This window comes from Halichoerus grypus, chromosome 2 (genome assembly GCF_964656455.1).
Source record: "Halichoerus grypus chromosome 2, mHalGry1.hap1.1, whole genome shotgun sequence".
NCBI lineage: Eukaryota > Metazoa > Chordata > Mammalia > Carnivora > Phocidae > Halichoerus > Halichoerus grypus.
In genome coordinates this window covers 4,983,546-5,003,059 of record NC_135713.1, presented here as the reverse complement: position 1 = coordinate 5,003,059, position 19,514 = coordinate 4,983,546, and the positions used below count along the sequence as shown (strand labels likewise).

The 19,514-nt window shown below is 46.4% G+C and overlaps 1 long non-coding RNA gene and 1 other non-coding gene across 2 annotated transcripts; one reads left to right on the top strand and one right to left on the bottom strand.

Moving 5' to 3' along the window:
• The first annotated feature begins 3,778 nt into the window (after positions 1-3,778).
• Positions 3,779-3,884, top strand: LOC118543639 (U6 spliceosomal RNA). The gene has a single exon (XR_004921185.1). It is a non-coding gene; the product is annotated as a U6 spliceosomal RNA (small nuclear RNA).
• A 1,444-nt stretch (positions 3,885-5,328) lies between these two features.
• On the bottom strand, positions 5,329-16,671 carry LOC144381057 (uncharacterized). Its single transcript, XR_013445472.1, has 4 exons — positions 12,825-16,671; positions 10,996-11,376; positions 10,216-10,297; positions 5,329-8,550 (listed from the first exon to the last, which is right to left on the bottom strand). It is a non-coding gene; the product is annotated as an uncharacterized LOC144381057 (long non-coding RNA).
• Between the last annotated feature and the right edge of the window lie 2,843 nt (positions 16,672-19,514).

The window sequence follows — 19,514 nt, the reverse complement described above, 5'->3', positions numbered from 1 at the left end:
TCAATCTCTGGAGCCCAAAATGAAGAGACTTACACATTTCTCCTTTCATCTCTGATTCTTTGTTTGTCCCGATTTGTTGGGAAGTGCAGGAACATGGCAGGTCTCTTAACACTTGTTTTGTTCAATTTTGTTTTTATAATTTACAAGTGTCCCAAGGCTGACGTTAAGCCCAAGGGCATGCATTGTTTGGGCTGTGCAGTGTTTATGAAACTTCTAAATTGGTTACATTTGGAAATCCAAAGATTTCACATAAAATGCTGAGAGGACCGTGCATGTACCTCTCCCTCCCACCTCCTTGTTACCGATCTCCCAGTCCAGCACCTTGTAAGTCTCTGAGCAACCGAAAATCAGTAGCTGCCCCCCATCACTGAGTGTAGGTCTGTCCTGGTCATTCTCAGTCCCGACAGAGTGGAAGAGCTAATGAACTGCTTGGCCCTCTGGCTTTTGGGGAGTTCTCCCTCCAGTATGGTCTTCCTGGAACTTTCCTGATGGGGTTGATATGCTGCAGTAAACCACCCCCAGTTGGCTCTTCCGTGTTGTGCAAGACCATCCATAAAGCACACAAGGGTTTTCGCCCCCGGTCAACGAGACACGAAGAACTCCCCACAAGGAAAAAGAGGCCACAGAGCCAGCGCACGTGTCAGCCTCTGCACCACGTGCTTGTGCAGCTCGCTGGTGCGTCCTGTACCTGCTGGGGCCAGAGATACAGACGCACCCCCACCTGATGACGAAGCAGATACACTCACCCCAACTTGCTGGGTCAGGCAGCACCATGTCCATAATGGAAAGTTTGGGTTCTAGGCATTAGAATACTGAATCTTGAGTGTCTCTCAACTGGAAATAGCCTCTTTTTTTTGGGCTGGAGATAACCTCTTTTCCCTACCTGTTCCGCTGTTCTCCACCTCCAGGCATACCCATGCCTCAGCGCCAAGGATGAATCTTGGCTGAACAGAAAAAGATGGATGAAGCAACAGCTCAATCTCTGAGACTGACTATCAAGTCACCCTTGACATCCATTTGAGTCAGGACGCATCCACGTTCATGGGCGTCTGGTATCTGGGTCTGAGCCGTTGACAGAATGTCTGTGTGGATGGCTGGGGGTTCCATTTGCCTCCTCTGCCTGCCTTACTTATCTTACCAGCTGTCCCACCCCCACCACCTCTTGCCAGAGGCCCTTTTGACAGAACTCCTGAATTCCTGCTTAGCTGTTCAATCTGATGCCATGTCCTGCAATGTATTTTTTAATTCTTTGTCATAGGTTTAGATGATCATAGAAAAGTTGCAAAATTGTGAAGAGTTCCCATATGCCCTTCATGCAATTGTCAAACCAGGAAATCAACACTAAACTATAGATCTTATGAAATTATACCAGTTTTTCCTCGAACGTCCTTTTACTGTCCAGGATCCCATATTGTGTTTAATTTGTTGTGTCCTTCGTCTCCTCCAGCCTATGACAGATCCTCAGTCTTGTCTTTCATGACCTCCAACCCAGGCCCCCTCCGGTGAACACGCTTCAGCCTCTGTCCTCACTATAGCTGAATACCCTGTTTCCTTCCCCTTATCTACCATGTGAACTCCTAATCAGTACTCCAGATAATATTATTTAGGCACGTAATGCTAAGCCTCAGTGCCTCAACATAATAGTAATTCACTCTCACTTACTCGAGTCGTGTGTGGATGTTCCCGGTTGGGTGGCTCTCCTGAGCTCTCCTCCACGTGGTAGGGACATCTTAGGACACTGCTGTCCCCACCTCGTGGCCTCTAAAGATCAGCACAGAAGGACGGAAGAGGAGAAGTATGTGTGGAAGCTTTCGTTGTTTCTTTAAATAGCACAAGCCACACAGGCTTGCATCATTGCTGCCCATGTTACATTGGTCAGAGCGAATCCAGATGCAGGAGAAAGGGAAATGCCGTTTACCGTATCCCAGGAGGGAAATGAGGCAGGGTATTCAAGTTAGACCATTGTCTCCGCTGCTGGCCACCCTTCTGGTCATCAAACAGCTTTCTTTTTCTTCCCACATGCTACAGCTTGCTCACACTCTTCCCGAGAGAGAACGTGCACACCCGTTCAGTAACAGTAGCCAACTCCGGGCCCAGGATCTGGCCTCTCCGTGAAGAACAGGGGCAGCGCTTTTGGTCTGGTCTCCTGTGACCTGAGGGATACTTGATTTGTCACTGGTTTTCCTGATTTCCAATCAATAGTGGTGGATCGGGGCCGGGGAACTGCATGGACCCCTCCCTCTTGGAAAAAGGAAGTAGGGAAGTCTCACACCCATCACTAGCCCATAGATGTACTTTAGTCCTGCAGGACGGGTGTGGTGACTTTCTCTGCTCTGGATGCTGAGACCCCACAGTGACAGACCTCACCTTCTGGGGGCTCCTCCTTGCTCCTTATTTTGCAAGGCCACGTAAGAATGGGCTTTGGGGAGTGCATTCTCCTATTGGCAACACACCTTTGGGAGCTCACTTCCTGTTTAGCAAAGACTGGGGACTCAAAGTTTATTAAGTCCCAAACAATTGAAGGATTTTTTGGGTCCCGACTCATGGTATTCTGGGCAGTGCAGTCATCTCAAAAACATAGTGACTTCTGATCTATTTGTACCAGTAACCATACCCCTTTCTTGGATGTCATTCTGGAACCTACTTCATTTCCCTGCCTCCTCACTGCTGTGAATCTGTCTCTCAACTTAACAGCAGCTGTCTGAGGCCACCGGGATGAGTGAGAGGTCCGTGCGCTTACTCACACGTTGGCCCTGGGTCACTTTATGGACTTAGAAAGTTCACCAGCACTTAACGAGTTCAAATTATTTTTTATTCCCATACTTACTGGTTGGGGACTAGAAGCAGGTTACCTTTTGCAACCCTACAAGGCCCTGAATTTCTGGACCCTATTACCTTTCATTATCTGCTTGCAAAATAGCCAATTACTTCCTGAGCTCATCTCTTTCTTGTATTGCCTTTCCAAACAGATCCACTTCCAGTTAAAACACCTTTCTAATATTCCATTTTCCAAGGACTCCTCCTATGAGCCTGCAGTGATGGGGTCTGCCTTCCAAGTCCCCACAGACAGCCATCTTGCCATGTATTGTCAATATATAGCATCGATGTTCAGCCACCAGCGAGCCATGTGTCTTCCTTGCCTCCTGCCCCACTGCTAAGAAAATGGCCACATAGTTTTGTTACAGTAGCAACTTCCTGCAAGATACCACTTTCCATAGCATTCAATAAATCATGCTAGTTGTTGCAAACAACCCCCAATTCCAGTGGCTCCACAAAATAAATTCATTTCCTACCTTCCCCATATCCACTGAGGATTTTCCAGGTAGGGCACCCTCCTTCAGACAATGACTCAGTGATCCAGAGCCTTCCATCTTGGGATGCTGCTGTTTCCAGTATGGGGCTCCAACTTGCCACAGGAGAAGAGAGGAAAGGATCAGGTGTCCAAGATATTTTATGTGCCAGCCTGGATGTGTCATACATCACATCTGCCTGCATTCCGTCAGTTGGAATTAGTTTTATGGCCTCAGGTACAAAGGGATGGTTAAGGTCATCCACCTGGGTGTCCAGGAAGATAATTAAATGGTTGAAAATAATTAGAATTATTTCTGGCACAAAGACTGGTCCGAAACGTCACCTGATATCTCTGCAGAATCAGGCATTTCCCTTCCACTGACACTGTCTTGTACATAATTTGCACCTGCCACTTTGATTAAAAATTATTTTATTGTCTGTAGACCCGCCAGGTAAGGAGTGCCTTGAGGTTAAGAACTGTCCCGTAGTGCTCGCTTCGGCAGCGCACGTACTAAAACAGGAATGACACAGAGAAGATGAGCGAGGCCCCATGCGAGGATGACATGCAAATTCGTGAAGCGTTCCGTGTTAAAAAAAAAGAAAGAAAGAAAGCACTGTCCTGTATACATCTCCGTAGCACCTGAGCCTGGCACACGCAGGTGCTGAGTGCTTGTCAAGAGAACGAGGAGACCAGAGGGAGGCCAGGCTAGGAGAAAATGTCGAGAGGCTGTTCCTCCTTGTAGAGCAGGATGGGGTTTCTCTAGTAGAAAGGGAAAAATTGGAGGCTATCATAAGACATATTTTCTAATAAAAATGAATGTAATGGGAAAAATTGGAGGCTATCATAAGACATATTTTCTAATAAAAATGAATGTAATATCATGTTCTTTTTTATTTATTTAAGTGGGCAACTTGTTTCCCCTTCTCTTTCTTGGCATTCACTTGGTAATTTTGCATTTCCCAACGGATTAGTCTCAACACAATGAAAGCTCCCAGTAGAGGCTATTATTTATATTTCTTTGAATAGTATCTCTTGTCCTGAACTAAATTGTTACTTATAATATGGAAAAAAAAAAAAATAAAGCCCATAAGATACACTACTGGACGTTCTCAGGATTCAAGTTGCCACTCAGTATTGGAGGGGAGTCTGTCCCCTGGAGATTTAGGACTGTGCCTCAAGACTTCTCTATTTAAGGAGCTCAAGGTAGAAAACCTTCCTAGTCAGGCAGAACTGAGTCCAATTAACTGACTGAAATACACAGAAATACGGAAGAATAGCCCATTTGTTTGCTTTAATCTAAGAAACAAAGGGCCCCTGATGAGACTGCACAAAGGGATTCTGACCATCATCTGAAATGTCTCTTGCTCCTAAGCTGGGGTGTGTGAATGAGGAGAAGGAAGCTTCTCAGGGTCCTGGTCTGTCATCCAGGGAGCCCAGCACCAGGAAGAACGTGCCAGGAGCTGACGGGTGGTGGCTGTGTCGGGGCACGACATTTAGGGGATGCCCTCAGAGTGTGAACTGTACGGGCCTGCATTTCTCTAAACAGTTTTCTAGCAGACGCAAGTGTCTTGTTCTGGAACAATCAGCACGTGGTGACAATTCTCTGACAGGTAGATGTGAAGTGTCTTGAAGAAGGGCCCCTTTTTATAACTTGCCCCAAAGTGCCACCTGAGCTAGCTGCGGCCACGTGGGACGTCCCACCTCCCCTTAACTCTCCCTCCACAGTGTCTGGTTTGCAGAAGGGACTAGCTGTGCAAATGGGTGGCACACTTGTCCTGGAATCGACTCCTGGGAAGCTGGCCCCTGGCTGGAGTCCACACACCTGCCTTTGAGAAGTCTGTCCAGCACGAGGGCTCTCTGAAGAGCTCACGGAGTCACCTGGCCGCTTTCCTGGCCGCCTTCAACAGAAGGGCACTGGAACACAGCCCCATGAAAATCAGAGCATCAGAAATTGAGTGGACAGTAGGGTTCCCATCTACCTTTCTCTCCCCGGACATGGTTTCCCTAATATTAACATGTTCCGTTAGCATGCTACATTTGTAATAATTGGAGATTTTAATAATACAGTAATAATTCAAATAGAGTAAAATGTAAATAGCATTTAAATTGAATAACTAAAATAGATTAATATTTAAATGACAAATAAAAAAATGATTATAATGAAATAATAATATTATTATAATAGTACATTATTCTTAACTGAGGTCCATGGTTTACATTAGTGGTCACTCTTGGTGTTGTACCCTGTATGGGTTTGACAAATGCATAATGATGTGTATCCATCATTCTAGTCCCATACAGAGTAGTTTCCCTGTCCTAAAAATCCTTTGTGCTCCACCTGTTTATCCCTTCCCCTGACCCCAACCCCTGGCAATCTCTGATCTTTTTACTGTCTTCATAGTTCTGCCTCATCCAGAATGTCATGTAGTTGGAATCATATAGCATGTGGCCTTTTCGGATTGGCTCCTTTCACTGAGCGATATGCCTTCAAGTTTCTTCCTGGTCTGTTTGCGGCTTCATCGCTCATTTCTTTTTAGCTCGGAATAATACCACACTGTCTGGATGGGCCACAGTTTCTTTATCCACTTGCCTACTGGAAGACATCTTGGTTGCGTCTAAGTTTTGGCAATTGTAAGTAAAGCTGCTATGGACATTCGTGTGCAGGCTTTCGTGTGGACATAAATAAATGTTCAACTCATTTCAATCAGGTGAGTACACGTCGGATCGTTTGGTTCAAAGTGAGTTTAATTCTGTAAGAAACTGTCACGCTGCCTCCCAAAGTGATCACGTTGCCTTCCCCCCAGCAATGTACGAGGTTCCTTCTGCTCCACATCCTTGCCAGCATTTGGAGTCGTCAGTGTTCTAGACTTGACTATTCTAATAGGGGTGTAGTGGCATCTCGTGGTGGTTTTAATTGGCGATTCCCTGATGACATATGATATGGAGCATTTTTTCATATGCCTGTTACCAGGTGTTTTTTCCTTCATGGGCTTAATGCAGACATTTCTTCCTCCAAGCAGAAAGAACTGGTTTATCGTTATGAGGGAAATACGTTTCTAGACTGGTTGGGCTAAACATTCCCTTAACACATCTTCGAAAGTGATGGAGAAGGATACTAGTACCAAGTATCATTTCCTTTTTTAGATGCTTTCAAATTAGACAATCAGCGCTAAAATAGGGAATAATTGGGGCCCTCCTTAGGGGGTCCTGGTTGGGGATGGAGCTTTCTCAGCCACATGGATCCTTGGGGAACAGATTTTGCTGCTTTGCAATGGAAGGAAAGTAACCAATCCAGACTGTTGAATACTTGGCAAAGAGTAAGATACTAATAGATTTGAGATGTTTCTACATTCCTGCCTCCTACATATGTAATTTAGGCCAGGCCAGCTGGATTTTAAGAGAGAAAGAAAAGCATTATCTCTCTGACAGAACCAGCTTGCTTTTAATTCTATCAAACAGAAGAAGTTTAGTGTCTGAGCTTGCTCCCGCATATTCTCCATAGGCCGCTACTTCCTAGGACAGCAACACTGAAGACCACCCTATCAGCTACAGTGAGGGATGCACAGAGGGGTGGCCCTGTCCTCACCGTCATGGGGGACAGTAATAACATGCAGACATCAGCAGGGATAGCGAACGTCTACAGATAAGAACGTGACAGCCGGGAGTATCGGTGTCCAGCTTGACTATGACACTTGGCTGGTGCAATCTCTAGTTGGACATTGGTCGTTGACACTGTGTGCTCTCAGGTGCACCCCCTGACGTGGGACAGCCTGACAGCTGAGTGGCTGTTAGTCCACCATCCTTAATGGGATCCCACAACAGTCAGTGTGCAGGCAGCACTGGTCCTAGAGACTTCGATTATTTTCCTCCTTAAGCACTGGGAATTAATGAACCCTTAGCTTTCTGAAATTTCTCTTTAATTCATTATGCCCAGGAATCCAGGCCCGACTCTTCCTAGTGCACCTGGACTTGTGCAGCTTGACCATGAGCTTCTTGCTCCTCAGCCCCATCCTGGCCAAGCTCTGATGAGCATCGCTCTGAGAAGCAAGATGGGGAAGTGACACGTCTTTTCACGTCGTCTGGGGTTCATGTCTGACCCAAGGACCCTTCACTGATGGTGCTTTTCAATCAGCTCTGAGCATCACACAAAGTTTTCTCAAATATTCTCTTCAGAGCATAGAGTTTCAACAATCTCAGTCATTCTTTCTTCACCAGCTCTTTTGTAGATACTGAAGAAGCCATTCTTCCAGTGTGATCCAGAGAGCAACCCGGTTTCCAGCATCCTCCTAAACGAAATGTCAAGTTAGAGAGGTACTCTGGCAAAGGGTCGACCAATGGCAGGACTCTTCTCCTACTGGGAGGCCTGCGTCAGGCTTCGGAGGATGTGGGTTCCACCTTCCCCTTCTGCCCACTCGGGGCAGAAACAATGCTCATCACAGGACTAGTGCATGGATGATGTGGACATCTGGTCTCCCTGAGACCCTTCCTCAAGCATCTATGCTCCAGGCCAGGTGGGCAGTCTCGTCTCCTCCCTAGTGGGAGAAGGAGGCCCACCATCCTTCCAGAATGCAGGTGAAAGGTGTCTAAGCCTTCATGCTCTGCCCCACAGACGGATACTGTCTTTTTGCCCGCAGATGTCTAGACACACCCCTGCGGAGGGATTGTTGTACTGCTCCATTAGATATCTGTTCATTTTATAGAAAAACTGACTGCTTTAGCAGAACCAGGCATTGAAGAAATAACAGTATAATATTTTGTTTATATATTTGACTGTGTTGAGGCTTTTATAAATGAAAGGTGAACACTGAAATAGTATCTTTGAATTCCTTTAGTCAGCAGGGATAAAAATATGACTTTCCAGCCCCATTTTCTTCAAGGAAAAGGAGAGAATGTCATTAAAAAAAAAAAAAAAAAGCCCCAGGAAAGCGGTCTACTTCCAGCAATGTCTCTGCTGGAGCAGTTGACTGACGGTGTTCATTAGATCCTAGCACCCCGCGGTGAGGCCCCGGGAGTGCAGGGAAGCGGTTCTGCTGACTTAGCATTCTGTTCATTTTCTTCTGACACATTGGGTGTTGAAATGACCCAAAACAAAGGGGCACCTGGGTGGCTCAGTCGGTTAAGCATCTGCCTTTTCAGCTCAGGTCATGGTCCCAGGGTCCTGGGATCGAGCCCCACATCGGGCTCCCTGCTCAGCCGGAAGCCTGCTTCTCCCTCTCCTGCTTCCCCTGCTTGTGTTCTCTCTCTCGCTGTGTCTCTCTCTGTCAAATAAATAAATAAAATCTTAAAAAAAAAAAAAAAAAGAAATGACCCAGAACAGCTAGAGCAGGGTGACCAGGGCATTCTACCCTCGGTGGGGTTAGGACAGACAGACAGACCAAAGGGCCTCTTCTAATAGGAAAGGTTTGGTTCCTTGCTAGGTAAAACTGACATCCCGACACGTGTATTTGTCTTAGCCATTTTGAGTTTCCCGACCCCGGTCAATTGTGGTTTCTGAAAAAAGCGAACCGTCATATGCTTTACAATCGCATTAGGTATCTGTTGCTGCCTCGTGGTGGGACCACAAACGCAGAGGTGGAAAAACCAGGCACATTTGTGACCTCAGGGCTTCTGGGGCCCAGGAGTCTGGGCACAGCTGAGCAGGGGCCCCTGCACGGGTCTCTCCAGGCTGCAGACAAGGTGTCAGTGGGGCTGGGGTCCCATCAGAGGCTCCACTGGGAAGGATCTGCTTCTAAGCTCATGCGGTTGTTGGCAGCGCTCAGTACTGGTGGGCGTGGGACTGGGGGTTTCCATTCGTGGCTTGGAAGAAGCCAGCTGGGAAGCACCAGCTGGGTGAGTGTTGCAATCTTGCATATCATAACAACAAACATGTAATCACAACCTTCCTGCAACCTTTGCCTGGAGATGTCATTGTTAATTCCCTGTGGTAACTGGACTAGGACATGGTGTACCCAGATATCTGGTTAAATATGATTCTGGGCATGTCTATGAGGGTGTGTCTGGGTGAGACAGTATTTGAACGAAGGACGGAGCAAACCAGACTGTCCTCCCCAGTGCAGGTGGGCCTCATCCAATCAGGCAGAGGTCAGAGCAGAACAAAAGGCAGAGTAAGGAAGTCTTTCTCTCTGCCGTTTTCAAGCTGGGACGTGGGTCTTCTCCTGCCCTTGGACAGGCTCTCCTGCTATTGGCTTGCCTGGCTCTCAGGCCTTTGGACTCAAACTACACCTCTGACTTTCTGAGTCCCAGTTTGGCAGAGGCTGGTCGTGGGACTTCTCAGCCTTCATAACTGCATAAGCCAATTCCATGTAATAAATTATATACCTATGATCCTATGAGACTGTGAGCCCCAGGAAGGAGGGACCACGGGGACCCCTGTAGATGCATTCTGCTACAATAATACATCTTCTGAAGTTATTAAATATTGTACGTCTGTATAGAAAATTGTCACTTTCAGAGCACAAGACAAGGGGGTGACGGTGCTCATGGATTTAAGGAATGTAGTTAAGACCATGGGGCAGCAGAGCATCTTTCTCATAAATGGGTGATTTCAATAGTATTTGGGTGCAGAGTTGAAGGCACCATACTGATACCTTCCAATAAAGCCAACATTATTTTTTAATATTTTTAAATACATCCATGTGCCAGACAGTGTCTGAGAGCTTTCCAAATGTTATTTCACTTCATGCTCACACCTGTGCCGGGTGCCCAATGCTATTATCATCCTTGTTTTGCAAATGAGGAAGTGGAGGCACAAAATTTGGGTGACTTGTTCAAGGTCACAGGGGTAGGAAACTGTGGAGCCAGCAATCAGCCCAGTGATTTCTACTGCTCTGTGTGTCCTCTACTAAGTTGGAGCTGGGGCCTGGCCTGGGGAGAGGTGTCCTCTAGTGATCAGCTCATTCATGCCCCCTAAGATTCATACTCACCCGGCAGGTCAGACCATGGTGGAAGTCGAGGCAGGGATCCGGGGGAAGGGGAGGGCTGACATCAGGGCAGGGAGAGAGGCAGCTGAGCCCGAGTGAGGAACGGCAGAAAGAGGTACGACCCGTGTTAGAAGCTCTTATGAATTCTCCATCTCTTTGCATCATATTGCATGTCTTTTTTCCCTCCAATTGTTCTAAAATATAATTGGACTTCTCAACCATGGGTTTGAATCTGAATTGTATAAAAATGTGACTCAATTGAGTCTTTTAGAGCTAAAAGTGCTTTTCCCGACTTCTAGCAGTGACTGCAAGTCTGAGCACAGGTTGCAAGTGTGCCCGGGAGGTGGGCTCCATCCACTGGGCTGCGTCCCCTCCAGGCTGGCCAGGGGAGGGTGAGGCTTCCCTGTAGGAGCTGAGCCCCTCCTGCATTTCTCTCCTCTGTGCTGTCGTGTAGGGTCCTGATTCCCAGATGGAATCAGTGCGGCAGAGTCATCCAAACTGCAGTGCCTTGGAACCCAGAGCAGAAAATGTCCCTGGAGCCAGTAGAGATGGAAGGTGCTGGGGGATTTTAAAAAGAACTGCACCGGGACGAAGCCTGTGCTCGCTGCGGCAGGGCACAGGGAACGGTGTCCCCAGGAGGGCAACAGCGGGAGAGGGCTGGAGCACGCTGATCAGGGTTTGGCCACCGCGATGGCTCGGGATGGAGGCTCGGCCACCCCGAGGGTCCTAATCCCTTCACATGGCCTTGTGTGTATTTTTGTCACTGTTATTTTAGTTACTTACCTGTTTCCTGCCTTTCTTGGCACCTGGGCGGGTGCAGCCGAAGCACCTCTGACCGTGCTTGGCGCCGTCCGCGCTCATTTAACTGTGGAAGGCACGCCTGACCCTGCGAAGCGTCCTTTGAGGAGGGTACAAGAAGTTCTCTGCCTCGGTGCATTTCCAATTTGAGCAAGATGGCCGGGGGTACAGTCTTCCCACAGCTGGCAGCCACCGAGCGTTCCCAGATCGTGTGTGATGGAGGCTGTGCCTGGCGGCCTTGCTGAGGGAGCAGCTGGGACACCGATGGTTTAGGAGAAAAGCAGGTAAAAGGTGGGAGGGAAGTCCCTGCCAGGAAGAGTGCCAGACGCCACGAAGTCAAGTGCGGAGAGGCTTCAGAAGTGAGCCCTAGGGATGTCGGAGGGGATTCTGAGTCAGTGGAGGATAGGCTATAGGGCCAGATGGGAAAACTGGGCAAAAGCCCAGTTGGAAGAGGCAGGCTCCTGTGGTGGTTGTTTAGACAGCGGAATGCCCCCTGACTTCAACCCCTTCCTGCCAGGCCAGCCCCTCCCTCTGCCCTGCAGCCTGGGTGTCATCCAAATCCCAAGGCTGAGGTCGGAGACAGGCCGGGCTGCAGGGGACAAACATGGGAGCCCGCCTCTTCCAACACTGGGGACACTGAAGTGGGGAAGGAGGGGCTCTCAAACCCTGGCTCCAAGTGGGGAGAGGGGCACACGAGCCAGGAGAGCACTGTAGGAAAGGGCTTTGCCTCTGCCCCCAGCCCAGGGGCAGCCACAACTGGGCAATTTCAGCCAAGGGAGGCCGGGATGGGGACGTAGGAGCTCACAAGGGCCTCCAGACTCGAAGGGGTGGCTCTGAAGGGAGCAGAGCAGTGAGCAGGGTGCCTGGATGTGCCTGTTTCCCCGAGGATCCCCAACAACAAGGGAGGGCTGCGGCCGGGCGGAGAGGGCCAGGGGTCACCACCCTGACCATTTAAGGCTGGAACACAGGTTCCCCGAAGAGAGGCCGCGGCCCAGCAGCAGAGCTGTTTCCCTGCAGAGCAGCCTCCTGCGGGGCGGGCAATGGTGGACAGGGCCGGGGTCCCATGCTGAATCCTAGCTAAGAGCTGCTCACAGTGGAGTGGGGGATGCATGTTCACACATGGGAAAAAACAAAGGCAGTGGGCCCTCCCCATGGGCGTAGAAGGAGGCTGGAGGGACCAGCAACCGCTGACTCACACTTAACTACAGGTTCTAAAGTCATGATTTGTTTGGCAATCTTGGACTCCATGATAGCCTGAGGATTCCCTAAATCTCATCCTCAGTGAAGCTAGTCAGGGTTGAGCCAGAGCTTTGAGAATGGGGTCAAGTAACAGCCGAGAGGCAGATGTAGGGGCTCACACTGGCCTAGGGAGGGGCTGTAGCTTCTGGAAGTTGCTTCTGCCCCGAGACGGCCACTGCCCACAGGCACCACTAACTTGCTACCAAGGAGACAGGGTTCCAAGACTGTGACGCGTTTGAAAATACACCGGCGAGTGGTATTTGGCAGCAGACTGGAGGGCCTCTAGCCAGAGGCGCTCCAGGCCCTCCTCCTGAAAGCCACCACCCCCTGCAGGACGTCTCCTTCGGGATCCAGACCCTCGGGCTTTGGTGCCCTGTCCCGGCTTCCACCGAAGCACGGGGCTGTTCTACCTTGGCCTTCTCACTCCATTGAGAAGCAAAGTGGAAGTCGTTTTCTGTATTTAACAAGTGTTTCATGCGCCCTGCCCGTTATTCCAGGCTCCCTGCTAAGTCTTCAGGTGGACTGCGGTGGACAGTGGGATGAAGTGTGAACCACCAAGGTCATGTGGCACTCACCTCGGATCCTTGGCGCCCAGCTCCTGGGCACTGACCAACCCTCTTGAACGCAACACTCTGGGGCATCTGCCATTCAGGACAGCCGCTAGCAATAGCTCGGGGAAATGGCAATGTTTTAGATAAATAATTAGCAGAGAACCATTCAACATCTGAACAACTGAACATGTTAACAATCAACCTCCTGCTTGTGTTGAGTATGTGTCTGATAGTCCCGCATGGTGTCGTCCCTGTAACGTGTCCCAAGACGTGGGGCTGGTGTGTCAGAGCGATGGTGTGAGGAATCCTGAGGCAGGCCGTAGGAAATAAAAGAGGAAATCACGTCTCTCACTGTGGTCGAGCAAAGGTGCATCTTTATAGGATGAGGCCACTTTTGGACTAGTTCTTTTTTTTTTTTAATGAAAAAAATTGGGTTAAAATTTTGTGAATAAAAATGGTATTTTTAGTTATTAATATTCGCTTTTTTTTGGTCCAACCAGTTCGCACTGTACCTGGAGAACCTCCACTTTGAGCAAACCTGTAGTTCTTAAATGTTGGATGTAAATGTGACAATATGTAATGAAGTATTATAACTTAGAATCACATGCATACCTACAGTATATATACAGAGTACAGAAGTACAACTTAGTATACAGAGTACATATATGCCATATACATAGGAGAGTAATACAATTTCATGAATTTTGAGTGTTACTGGGAAATGTTCATATTTTGGTGACTACCGTATTTTGAATGAAATTTTATAGGTTTCAACTTTTCACATCAAAGAGCTTTGTGCAAAGCTGGCTGATGTAGGAGCCTGTGATCTCTTGGGTTATGAATCATTAAATGTCTTCATGGCTTGACATCTCTAGAAAGAGCCAAGTGGGACAACAGTGTAGGAATTGTTCTCATGGGTGCATTCTGTTCTTTGCAGGGCGAAGCCTTTGAAAATGAAATCATTATTTCATGAACGAAATTATTATGTTTTCATAAATGAAATTTATGAATGAAAATATTCATATTTTCAAATGTATTTCAAATACATTTCAAAAATATTTTCAAATATATCTCAAAAATATTACTCATAAATATGATATTCATAAAATATTATATTATGAATGAAAATACTTATTCATTAATGAAATTATTATTATTTATTCAAATTGAATTTTACTTTCTTTTTAAATACAGAACTCTTAAGCCTGAATTATGTTTTGCCTGCCAACTTGAACTGGAATTTCTTACGGTATTACAGTCTATACTTAGCGTGGGATAAACCGTCTCCAAATCCTCCAATAACACACTTGTAATTCAGTCCATGGGATAAATACTTGTGAGTTTTGACAATAAAGCAAAGCTTTCAGTAATTTTAAGTCCAGGGATGATGAGTATCTGAAATGTAATTCTGTAATTCCTAAAATTTGCAATGGTGCACTTACTAAATTCACATTGAATGTTCTTCAAAGAACATGAAAAAAAATTTTTTTAAATGCAATGATTGTTTATGGCTAAAACTTCCTAAGTTTCAAGAGAAATTCAGCTAACCTTTGAAGCTCACAGTTAAAAGATTAAGAAAATGTTATGTTCTTGGGTGTAGGTAGATGACCCTTTGGAGACCAACAGCGTTTGCGGTTCATGATCAAGTGATGGTAAAACTGTAAGATCATGAATTACTGGGGCTTTGATTAGCATTAAATACCTGACAATGAAAAAAAAAAAAGTGAAAGGGAGGGAGAGAGAAAGAATGAGAGAAGGAAAGGAAGGGAAAGAGAAAAAGAGAGAGAGAAGAAAAAAGAAGGAAGTTGGAATTTGGAGATTTCCCCAAGCGGCCTCACTGCTTCACCCCCCCCCCCAACAAACCCCCACCCCAGCAAAGCAGGGTGACAGTTCCTGGTGCTGGATGTCCTTGTCTGCACTTAGTACAGTCAGGCCTTTTAATTTCAGCCTTTCTATCACCTGTGTGGTGTATGTTACGGTTTTAATTTTCATTTCCCTTGTGACTAAAAATGTTAAACATTTTTCTAAGTGCTTATCTTCACAGGCGTATCTTCTTTAGTGACGGGTCTGTTCAAATCTTATGCTTGCTGAAAAATACAGCCTTCCACTCTCACTCCCAAATGCGGTTCATATTCACCTCCTCCAACACTTCGTTAGTTCTGGTCCTCATTTCCTCTTCTCTGGATTCACTGCCTGTCTCGTAGCTGCCCCCCGCCACCCCCCGCATTACTTCTCCACATTGCTACCCCAGAGTGACGGGGTCTTTCTGTCATCCTTCAGCTGCCACGTGGGCACCTTCTTGCTCTGCTCCTCACCTGTCCGCTTCATCCTGGTCTCCCCCCCACCACGCCCCCTTCTCACTTTATTTTCACCAACATGGGACTAAATGTTGAGCCTCCTTGCTCTTCCACACTTCTGGCCCCTACAGGTATGACTTGTGCCCAGATGTTTCTCCCCGAATCATACAGAAATACTCTCTCCTCCCTGAGCAGACGTGGGGGCGCTCTGTCCTTTTACTTTTCCATAATGCAAACATCAGGTTGTATTTTCATGGTACATCTGTCTCCACACCAGCCCACAGATCTCCTGAGGACCAACCTGTATTTGCCTTTGATCCACCGTGTCTCCTGGAGAGACTGAGTGCAGTGGGCCACAGGCGTTCTGGAGACGCACTGACAGAGTGACCTGCCCCTGCAGTTCTCCGTTGGGCCCCAGGTCTCAGGGGCTGTATATTTAGCCCGTGAAACTCCCCCCAACCCACCCCCCGCCAGGCTGCAGAGGGGTTCAAGAACTCCTTGTGCTGCCTTGGGCCCCGAATCACAACAACTAAGACAACAGAGACATGTTGAAGACTCTCTGTCCTAGGAATACAGGGGCAGGCCACAGGTGCGTGTGGGGGGCTCTCCAGGGTCCCGCCTGCCTTGTTGCCTCATGTCTCCCTTCCGAGTTACATATCCTGGCTTCACTCTCCTCAGTCTAGGTTCCATAGTCCCTCTCTACATTCTTTCTTTTTTTAAATTAAGAAATAAACAATACATAAAACTGCAAAGTATAACATAACCGTCTAGTGTAGTCATATCTGAAAAAACAGATTTGATATATTTGCTTCAGATTTCTCAAACCAGCAGGAAGAAATGCCCATCACAGAACACTGACAACACCTAGACTCCCTCCTCCGTCCCCCTTGTCTTCAAAGATAGCCACAGTCTTGGGCTTAATGTGTCTCCAGTCCACATTTTCACTCTTTTACTACACATGTGCTCTCCACAGATAGTAAATATTGTTTGTGCTTCCTCTCAAATTGCAAACACTGTATTATTCTCCAGTGAATCACTCTGCCCCTTGCCGCCTTCCTTCACCGGAAAGGTAACCAGGTCTGGCGGTTCTAGTGAGCCCACTTTGTCTCAACGGGTAACCGTGAAGCAAACCCCTGATCAGCTTTTGTGGAGAAAGTGTCCAAAATCATCCCCATCACACACGTGTGGAGAATGGTTTTCTGTAACACCCACAGGTCAGATGTTGGACCTCTTAATTGATCTTGTGTCTCTTGGTTCTTGGCCTTTTGTTATATTTTCTAGGATCAGCTTCATTTTACCCTCTACCTTTTCTACCACATTTTTGTTTTCTAATTTCCTAGACTCACTGTTCTCAGACCATTTTGTTTTCATTGCATCCTGTTGTCATATGGGTATAATAAACTTATGTCTTCAAAACATTGAGGCATAACAGACATTCAATGAACTGCATATATTTACAGTATAATTTGATGCATACAGATGGGAAACCATCACACAAACAAGATAATGAGCATCAACCCCAAATGTTTCCTCTTGCCCTTCTGTAAGCCTCCCTGCCCACCCCGCTCCCATCCACAGGCAAATACTTACCTTACACAATACAGTCTGTGCTCTTTTTTGTCTCGCTTCTTTCAGTCAGCATGGTGATTCTGAGATACCATCATTTTGTTGTTGCTGTTGAGTGTATTCCTCTCTTATGGCGCAGTAGTATTCCACTGTATGGACATAACCACCAGATGGTTAGTCATTCACCTGCTGATGGACAACTGGATTGTTTCCAGTTTTTGGCTGTTGCAAATAAAGCTGCTTCGTACATTCATGTAAAAGTCTTTGATTAGATATATGCTTTCACTTCTCTGGGGTAATTACCTAGGAGAGAAATATTTGTATCATATAGCAAGTGCATGTTTAACTTTTCAAGAAACTGCCAGAATGCTTTCACCATTGCATGCTCCCACTAGCAATGTGTGTGAGTTTCAGAACCTCTACCTCCTTGCCAAGCCTCTGTTGGTCATTTTCTTCAATTCTAGTTATTCTGAGAGATAGGTAGTCATGTCTCATTGTGGTTTGATTGGCGTTTCCCTCATGACCAAAGATGGTAAACATCTTTGCATGTGTTTACTTGCCACTTGTATGTATTCTGTGGTGAAGGGTCTGTTCAAATCTTTTGCCCGTTAAGAAGATTGTTTTAAAATTTTTACTGTTGGAATTTGAGAGTTCTTTATGTATTTGGATGCAGAATTCTTATCGGGTAAGCAATTTATCAATCACACCAGTGGTCCATTCCTGGACATTGCTGGGTCATATTGTGGGCCCCATGACCCTCTGTCCACGCACCTGCTGATGCCTAATCTCCCCGATGTTATATTTTTTTTTCTAAAACATTTCCCTTTTGCTTCTGGAGTGATGTTTCTCCAGAGGCGTTTGCTTTTCTTTCATGATGTAGACTTCACTAAGTATCTGGTGATCCTTGGTCATCAGTGAATATTGCTGCAAAGGCTCCAGAAAAGCTGAGCGGGAGCCTGTACCTGAGGAGACCACACCTGCCTGGGCTCTCGTGGGACACAAGGCAGAAGCTGACCAGCTACTACACTGGTGGATCCCTAAGAACCAAAATGTGGGGAATGTTCTTCTCTGGGATGTCAACACCTAGTTACTCTGCTTCTCCCCAAATAGCTAATGTTTATTTATGAAAGGACCCCCCTCCCTTGCTCCTTCCCCGACCCCGCTCCCACTGTGTTTTTCCCAGAAATGGGTGTATATATAGCTTCTGGGTTTTATTGCTGTTTGTGAGGTGCAGGAATGGAGGGGTTACTATTGTCTGCTCTGAGTATAAAGTTCGGTTGGCTTTCATTTCGAGGTGCGAGTTTCACCTCTCCCTTCTGTCAGCCGTGGCATTACGACCTGCTATTTCCCCAGGGCACACTGTGGGCTCTCCATAGCCATAGCCCCCTGCCCTGCCTTATCAGCCCAGCCCTGTGCCCTTCAGTTCCCTTGCAGTGACTATAGCAGGTCAGGATCAGGAGGGGGAGTAAAAGCATGTGTTCGGTTCATCATATTGAATTGGGAAATTTTAAGTGTACTTCTAAAAAACATAAAAACCATTCCTAACGTTGCCTTTTTTTTTTTAATTAAATACCTTTCTAAATCACTATAGAAAATGTAAAAAAAAGGAAGTTGCAAACAAAAATAGAAAACATGATAAAAAGCATCTTAGTATAGCAGTTAGTGGGAGAGTTTGAGCCAACATATTCAATGGCAAAGTCTGTTTATCATGTTGTTAAAGATAACCAAACAAATGACATTTGAAGGCTTGGAAAGGCCAGGAAATGCTGGATGAATTTGCCAATAAAAGCAGCAGAATGATAATTCCTTCATGAAAGCCAGATCCCAGGGGAGCAGCTCCAGCAGGAAGATCACCTTAAACTGTTAGCAGGGATGGACAGGAAGTTTAGCAGAATGCCAGCAACAAAACACAAAGCACTGGGTGTTAGATGCAACTGAGGAATTGTGGAACACTGCATCGGAAACTAAGGAGGTACTGTATGCTGGCTAAGTGAATTTATATTAAAAAAAAACACAAAGCAAAACCTCTTAGAAGTACAAGGAAAATTTGACACGGAAGAAAAATACGGTTGCAGAGAATTTTAACAACATGATCAATATCCCTGAATTAACAAGCTACAGAGCAAATAGCATCAACTATAGAGAATGGCCTTGTTATTGTTATAAAAGGCTCGAGGCTGCAAAAGAAAAAAGTCAAAATCCGCAAAGGGGAGACTGTTTCACAGCAAACAATCTCTACTATATCCACACGTGTGAAAAAGAACAAAAGCCTTTCCATGAAATCTCCCAAATCGTTGAAAAGAAAAAAGCATCATGTCCAATAAAAATTAATTTCCTAGAAATATTGAGATCAAAGCAAACCTAAGAAGTACAGCTGGAGACCATTTAGGATCATAATTCTAGGAAAATGTCATCAGTGTCACTTTGCAGAAACACACAGGCTTAAAAGCTGAAAATACACCTGCTGAGAAAGCAGCTGAATGAGGCACTCCTCTTAAGCAGTCGTGAACACAAGGAAAAGATCTTCCCTCAATTAGAACAGTGAAAATAAGATAAAAGCAGATATGAAGTTAGGAGATACAGGGGAAATCACCATAACAAAAGTTAGTTTAGAGTAAAACAAGATAAACTGAGAATATCTGATGAAGAAAGCAACCCACCAGATCAGAGCGTCCACGTCCACGTGGGCGTGTTCTCAGGTCCTGCCCCCTCGCACCCGCTGGCTAATCCTCCTCCTCACTTCTGATCTGTACAGAGTATCTGTGAAAATCTCAAGAGAAATACCACAGATTTTTTTTTTTAAAGCAAAGAAATGATCCCATTGGCTAAAGTAGAAAACAGACCAGTAAGT